General features: G+C 35.9%; 1 pseudogene across 1 annotated transcript; it reads left to right on the forward strand.

Annotated features, from left to right (window-relative positions):
• Positions 1 to 118: 118 nt before the first annotated feature.
• LOC148850169 (uncharacterized) lies at positions 119 to 8079 on the forward strand (annotated as a pseudogene). Its single transcript, XR_016099378.1, has 5 exons — positions 119 to 1251; positions 2004 to 2109; positions 2214 to 2299; positions 2416 to 2483; positions 7795 to 8079. The product of XR_016099378.1 is annotated as an uncharacterized LOC148850169 (transcript).
• Positions 8080 to 8286: the final 207 nt, after the last annotated feature.

Genomic DNA, 8286 nt, shown 5'->3' on the forward strand with positions numbered 1-8286 from the left:
AGTTAGAGGCTTGTGAATGTGATGGTATTTTTCAAACACCAAGGTGGCCGTGGGGCAGAATCCGAGCCCACATCAGTATAAGCAAAAGAGATGCAAAGCCTTAGAATATGCTTTGCTCTTCTTTTCAAAATCCTCCCTCTCCCAAACAAAACATCCTACTTGTCAAATTTATCTCAAACACCTCCGCTTTCTTTCTTATCTTTCCTTCTATTCTCAATATTAAATTAGGACAGCAAGAAGACGAAGGAATCAGTAGCCATGGAATTACTTCTGGAACTTTTCTTCACTGGTTTTCTTTCTCTTATCTTCACCTTTGTCGTAGCCAAACTCGTTTCAGTGGCTTCCGCTGGGGATTTAGAGGAGCGGGAGTCGATGTTAAGATCAAAAAGGGAGTTTGATGGTGAAATGGTTACAGAGGAGCGGAGTTTCGAAGGACAATTGATCAATCGAGTTTTAGAAACCAAAGAGATAGTTGAATTTTTTGGAGAAGCTGCAATGGTTGTTGAATATGAAGGACAGCTGGTTCAGGAAAAGTTGTGAAAAGGTCGAGATTTTTGAAGACGATCGTCTTAGAACGAAGGAAGAAACTTCAGAAGAAAACGAAATTAAGGTTCGTGGAATATTAAAAGAAAAGTTTATTGAGGAAAGGCCTTATAAGGAGGAAGTGATAACCCATGTTTCTGATTCAGGACATGCTAAGGAAGAAATTTCAGAAGAAGATGAAATTAAGGTTATTGGAATATTAGAAGAGAAGTTTATTGAGGAAAGGCCTGATAAGGAGGTGGTATCCCGTGCTTCTGATTCAGGACATGCTAAGGAAGAAACTACTCCAACTGAGGATGACCGGTTGGAAGACGACTTGGTTGAAGAAAGCCTCGAGAAGGCGGAGGTTCGTGAAATAAATATCGAATTGGTGGAAGGCGATAACATTCTTGCCAAGGTTGAAAAGGACGGAATTGATAAGCACGAACCATATCAGAAGAATGTAACTGAAGGATCAGAAGGTGGACAAAATGATGATGAGGTGTTATTTAGTGACGAGGATGATTGGGAGGGAATCGAAAGAACTGAAGTGGAAAAGCTTTTTGGTGCCGCGGTGGCATTTCTTTCATCTGGAAATAACAACGATCACTTGTCAAAGGTTGATAGTGATATGCAGATGCAGTTGTATGGACTTCACAAGGTTGCAACAGAAGGCCCTTGCCATGAGCCACAGCCTATGGCACTTAAGGTCTCTGCCCGTGCAAAGTGGTACTAAACTTTCCCCTCTGCAATTCTCTTTGACTATGTATTAGTTAGGGATTTCTCAGGGGCTACTTTATAACGGCTGAATTGGCTATACTTAATGGCTTATATTATAAATACCCTAGCATGCCATTCAGCCATTAAGGAGCTCGCTCCCTTCTTCAAGATTTATTCTCTAGAAGGCGCCCAGTTCAGCTAATTCAGCTGTTATCAAATGGTTCCTTGTATACTTGCTGAATTAACTAATCCCCTTAAAAGGTCGGTTGCACTTAAGCTTTTAGAGGCAAGTATTATAATATTGCTGAATTGGTTAAAATAGGCATTGCAAAATAGGGCAATGCCAACCAAAACAATGTTGTTATAACTCCAATCGTTTACAATTTAATGGAAAATAATGATTCATGGATGCCATACACCATTCTATGTGGATGTCCTAATTCAGGAGGCAAAACTGCTTTTGATGTATCACTTCATTAGTTTGTTTCATCTTTGTCATCCTTAACTTAGAGGAACCTTCAAAATTTGGGAGGGACATGGTCCTCAACTTAGGAACTAATGGTTGTATTTGAAGATAGAGTTTGTCATCAATTCTATTTTCTGCCTGAGTTTCTCAAACTCAAGCAGGACAATGTGCAGAACACCGTCACCTAGGGACTGACCCTTGACCAAAACTTGGTGTAGTTTGATTTCTGGCTATAACAACAGGGTTGAGAGATGCTATTTATAAGTGATGGAGGGCACTGATTTCATTGTGCAAGGAATGCTTGGCAACAGCTGGGGAACATGACTCCAGAAGTCGCAATGGAGCAGTACATCACTCTTCTTTCAGATATGGTTCCTGGGTGGATGGAAGAAAGTTCTGGAGTAAGGGATTTTCTTCTAAGACATGAGGATTTTTTTCTTTCATTTCATTTTTCATTGATTTCTCCCAGGAAGAATGTCATGGTTCATGCTTTGAATTATTGCAGGGAGGCAGTAAAAAGGAATCTTTTGAAGGTGGAGCTCCTGATTTAGGAACATTTTTACATCATGAATCAGGTTCTGAAGATGAAAGGTAGTATATGAAATTTTAATTCCACACCATTTTTTACCAAGGACTGATATGAAAATTTCTCATCTGCTATCCTATTTGGTTCTTTAACTATTTTCTTGCCATAACTTCTCTTTCAGTAAGCCAGAAGAACCTCAATATTACATTGAAGGAGGGAATGGCAGTGGTGGCAAACTTTGTAAATAGGGTATGCCTGTTAATTCATTTTATATAATCTTTATTTTTTACAGAATGACATGCAAGAAAAGGGGAAAAGGGGACAGCAATTGCATTCTGCTATATGATTACTGCAATAATTGTTGTTTCAGTATCTTCTAAAATTTCCTTAATAATATTCTATAAGAAACTTTATGCAGGACAGCATGAGGCATTTTGAAGTGAACATATTTGTGAAACATGGGACAAGCTGAAGGAATGCAGTTCTCTTCAAAGAAAGCTGGCCATTCTTTTTTGGATTTCCTTTTTTCTAAAAATCTTTTTATGCTTGTGTCTTGAGTCCTACCCCAGACATTCAAATCTTGATAAGAATTCAGAGGTTTCTGTCAGCACTTGTGTTGGAAACCACTCAAACCAGTTACTGTAGTATGTGTGCGATTTAGACCGGTCTTATTATAGTCCAGGGTTACAGGTGCTACAGAGGCATAATAGACATGGAACCGAGGGAGTTATACCTAGATTGTATGAACCATCAATACATAGAATAGAACTTTTTACATAAGCAAAATCATATGTATACATCTGGTGCTCGCCTTTCAATCTCCCTGTATTGAATATGCATGCTTTTTCTTTTTCTTTCTCTTAAATGTCGAATTATACTAACTGGGTTCATACCACTTCTCCTTATTTCTGATGGGACAAATTTGAAAAATAATAAGGTATAAACTAGCCCCTTGCATCTTTAAACATAAAATATATGATCTGAGACCTAAAAGGTTGCCTCTTTTTTATACATTTGCATGAAGTGTAGATACAAAATGCGGCCATTAAGTATAATTGCTAATTTAAATACAAATACAAGGTTGAAAGTAGAAAATTTAAAACCTAATCATCTAAACAAAGAATGGTCCATTACAGACTACTGCAGGCCAATAATTTCCTTCCATGCTCATTTCATCTCAATGTAGTATTTTGATAATTTCTTTGAAATGTATTCCTATTTATTGAGTTGTCTCACTGTGCAATGTCAATGATGACCCATTGAATATCAACCTTTGGAGGTTGATGATTGATTATCCTTAGGTCATGAACCCAAGCATCTTCAGTTGATTAAGTATTATTTCCAAGGGCATTTTGGTTAGGGGTGCAAGTCGGGCAGGTTGGGCCGACTTGCACCCCTAACCCAAGCTTGGCCCTAAAATTTGGGCTTAAGGCCCGAGCCCGGGGTCAAGCCTGATTTTCCCAACCCAAGTCCAGCCTGCCCTGTAATTTGATGCACTCGGGTTGGGCTCGGGCCCGGGCCAGGCTCGGGTTGGTCAATGAACCCACTCTAAAATTATACATATGTAAATGTATTTATACAAATATATATACATCTATTTATGTATTATATAAATTTGTATGTATATATATATATGTAAATATGTATGTATGTATGTATATATATATATATATATATATATATATGTATGTATGCAACATTTACATATATACACATATATACCGGTTCGGGTTCGAGCTGGGCCCGCCTAAGTTACACCCCTAATTTTGGTGGATGATCCTGGAGTACCACTTTATTTTTACCGATTCAGGGGCTTTTAACCCCACAGGTTGTCCTTTTGTATTGCTTTACTTCAATGTGATATCATTCCATTATTCCTTTGTCTGGCACTTCTATAAGCAAAAGTCGTTGTATTTGGTTCTTTATTTATTTGTCAAGAAAGTTTTTAATATTGAAAAACTACTACCCTATGTCATCTTAACAAATGTACCTTACTTGACAATGAGATGGTTGACATTCTATAGGGATTAATTTTACGATTTGAATTCCAAATGATGACTTTATACTTGGGTTTCCCTGAATTATTATGACATTATGGAATTCTTTACTGTTCAATAAGAAAAATATGTTTTCTTCACTAACTCTCACCAAACAGTTTGCATCTAGAATATTAGGCAAGTGAGTCTGATCCAGGAGCCAAAAAGTAGAAAAAAAATGAAAAAAAAATGTTTTTCTTTTTCGTATTTCTGTATTTTCAGATACTAAGGGTATTTTTATCATTTTACATATCACCTTTGGGGTTCAGTCTGATAGTTTAATTTGTCTAGTCATAGTTTAATTGGGTTTAAACTTTAGAGTAATTGGTTTAGTAGTTATTGAGTTTCTTTTACACAAAATATGACAATTGCAATTCTATAATTTCTATTTTCCCTACTTCTAGTAGGATTTGGCACAAGTAGTGTCCATATATATGTATGATGAAAAACTACAATGCTAGATCAAGTGGCTCCACCAAGCTCTAGCCCAAGATCCAGATCACAGTAGCATACATTTCGTTTTCTCACTTGTTACAATAACTTTCATGTATTGGTGCTCCATTGCTTGTTGCCCCCTTTTCTCTCTAGTTTCTTTGCTTGGTTTCAATGGCTTCCATGGATCAATCTTTTTATTGTTATCAATGGATGGGTGACAGTGTTGTTATTGCTTATGGTGAGTGATTCCTGTTTTAGGACCCCATTGTGTGATTCTGAGTTTTCTGTCTTCTTTTTCTTTCTATCTTCTCTCAAATTCTATTGGCAGCTGACAGCTGTTACAGCCATCAACATCTTAGAAAACTCTTTGTTGAATAAGTCTATTCAACACCCCCATAGGATTATAAGTAGTTTTGGTATGATTTATTTGAGTTTATATTAAAACCCAAAATTTTTGCATTTCAGTAGATTTCATCCTTTTGTGCTAAATCGTCTTCAAATGCCCTCATATTTGATTGCCCCCATAAGTTTCAGGACTGTTCGATAATAGATGAAGTGGCTTAATTGAATGACTTATTGATTTGCCTTTTAGTGGATAAAATAATTAAATAACAAAATATTCAAGGGTATATTAATCAACCCAACTTTGGCTTCTAGCCATTAAGGAGCTCTCAACCTCCTTAATAGCTAACTTATTCACTAAAAGAAAAAGTAATGTCATTCAGTTCAGCCTTCTCATCTATTATCAAGTACCCCTCAATCACCTTTCATCCCACCAAATCTCATTTCAAAATTTCTCCTAGAAGCTAGAACCTTAGATTCTAGAATTTTCAGCTTTCCCCTTCCTTCAAAACAGAATTTTCATCATTTTGTGCAAAACCCTACCAAACTTGGTCACCCCTTACAACTATATATTCCAAACCTACCTACAAAATTCCATTAAAATTTTTTAATCATAGACCTATCTTTCTCTTTCAATTTACAATTTTAGGACAGCCTCAATTTTTGTAGTTAAGTTTTGAGATCATTGTTAACCTAACTGATCTCTACCTTTGGTCCTCAAACCATCCCTAATCCCTAATTTAGATAATTAATACCTTCCTAGACTCACCCTTGGATCATATTTGTCTTACATCACTTGGTATCAGAGTTGCTGGCCCTTCATCAATTGGTACCAAAGGAGACAGTCACATTAATGAATCTTAGAGTGACTGGTCCTACATCAGTTCTGAAAAGTACCACATTGGAAACATCAGAATCTGTTTGAGCCCTTTGTTTCACTTCATAGAAACTTTTGGGATATTTTTTCTCCTATATTCCTATGCTTATCTGCATCAAAGCTTAAATTAATGGTTAGTACATGTGACATTATAAACATGTAGTTGACTGCTGACTCAAGATTTCAGTGTTTTCCACTGTAGATTCACTGTTTTCTAGAAAGCAGGGCATGAGATAATTTATGCTTATTCAAGCATCCAAGTTTCTTTGGTTATGCTGACTGTTAGAGAATGTTGGTGTTTCAATCCTGCTCTTTCTTCTAACATGATGTTGGCATCAGAATTACAATCCCAATCTCATAGAACAACTTGACAATTCAAGATTTACTGTAACTTTGACAGCCATCATTTATAAAGTTGAATATTTTCTCTTTCAGATATACAAACGAATTTCCAGAGTTTCAATTCTCTAAATTGTTTTCTTAAACTTCTTGACAATCTCTCAATTATCATCTATCATGAGTCTTGAGGAGAACAAAGCACTTAGTATGGTTTTTGATTTAGTCATCACCAGTTGAAGATTACACATGGTTCACGTTTTATATATAGGACAACTATGATCTGTGTAAGTAATTTTGGCATTGCTATTAGAAGATTATCTCCAATTCTTTATAAATATTGTTTGGAGGTTCCAATCATTCACTATAGTTTGAGTTAATTTGGCATACCAATATCAATGACTTGAGTGGTTCCGAAAACGGAAGGCTGCTTTCTGATATGTTTTAATCTGGCAATGTTCAGGAAATTTGGTTGCACCTTGTTTTTTGTGAGTTGAATCTCTATCAAGAAAATAGAATGAACAAGAATGAAGAGAAATAATCAGTTGACATTTATGAAAATTTTAGTTTTTAAAGAGGGAAAAACACATAATTACATGTGTTTTATTTCCTAACAAGAAATAGATGGTTAAATGGTAAAATTTGTAATACCAAGTGAACTGGATTGTTATGCGTTTTTTTTTAAGATACATCTTAAATATGTTTACTTATTTTTGTCCTTTTTATTTTTTATTTTGTTTGGATGACACTGGTGAGCATTTTCCTTTAGGTTGCTACACTGGAGATTGATGAAGGAAATAACTGAGCATTTTCTGGTTTCCTCTTCTCACATTACCTTGTGCTCTATTTTTGGTTATTTGCATACATGCAAAATCTATTAATACCAAAATATTACTTATTCGTGGTATCTGCTACCAAATAAGGAATACATGTTTTTGGTAATTCCTACATATGTGCTCCCGAGACCCCTCATAGTGGTTAGATCTGTATCTAGTCCACCCCTGCCAACACCCTAGATAGAGGTAGGACCAACATTTGGTTTAGGGTAATGATCCTTGTATTTTTGCTCCCTTGAACCAAAGATTTTTTTGTAGAGTGGCATTTTCATCTTCAAGTTGAACTGGGGAATGAAGTTCTCTTAGAGCTTTATAATTGGTTTGTTGTCTTAGACTCTGGCTCATCATTTTAGACTAAATATTGAATTAGGAGTGCAACTGCAAATGGGTGTGACTTAAACTGATTCTATTACATTTTAATCATTCCATGCTATTTTAGTCAGAGAGGATGGTTGAATTTTTCTGTATTGCTACTAAAATGCTTATCTCAGTTGCATGTTTCATCATTTATGGTCTCTCTCCGTATTTTTATGATATCTGCAAGTTGTGCTGTAAGATTGAGTGGGGAAATAATTTTAGCTCTTTTGATTTACATGTATTCTTTGGTTATTTACTTGAATGTTAGGACCCAAATCATTTATGTAATCACAAAACAATATCCTTTCTGATGTTGATACAAGCTGGTGCAAAATTTTCAGGGGAAAGACAAATTTGATGTATGGTCCTGTACTGCTTCTTCTCACCAACACCAAGGGGCATTCTCTTGGGTTCTCCCAAAAGAAAACTGGACTAGCTCCTACTGCTCTAGTTGTCGAAAGTAGAAGCTTGTTTTGAGGGCTGGAGGCTTTTATGGTGGTTATGTTACCTTTTATTTGTCCTGATAATATTCCAATGTTCTCTGCTTCAATAAGAATTAACATTCAGACATGTAAAAGATATTTATAGATGTGTTCTTTAAGTGTATGCCATACATTTTCTCTCAAGACTCGTTTTGGTACCTGTGGTTGATGGTAAAAAAGAACAGATTAAATGGTACGTACACGTATTTGTTAGTATGGCTGGCAGCAGAATGCAATTTTCTTCTCTTTTCTCCTTTTGTTGGTTTCATTTTGTTTTCAATGCTAACAAATTTTCATAAATTTTCGGATTTGGACGGAGCAAGGATTAGCTGAATGCGATGGCTAGCGGGC

The sequence above is a fragment of the Nelumbo lutea genome, chromosome 5 (assembly GCF_056320005.1).
Source record: "Nelumbo lutea isolate HS-2025 chromosome 5, American lotus-T2T, whole genome shotgun sequence".
Taxonomy (NCBI): domain Eukaryota; kingdom Viridiplantae; phylum Streptophyta; class Magnoliopsida; order Proteales; family Nelumbonaceae; genus Nelumbo; species Nelumbo lutea.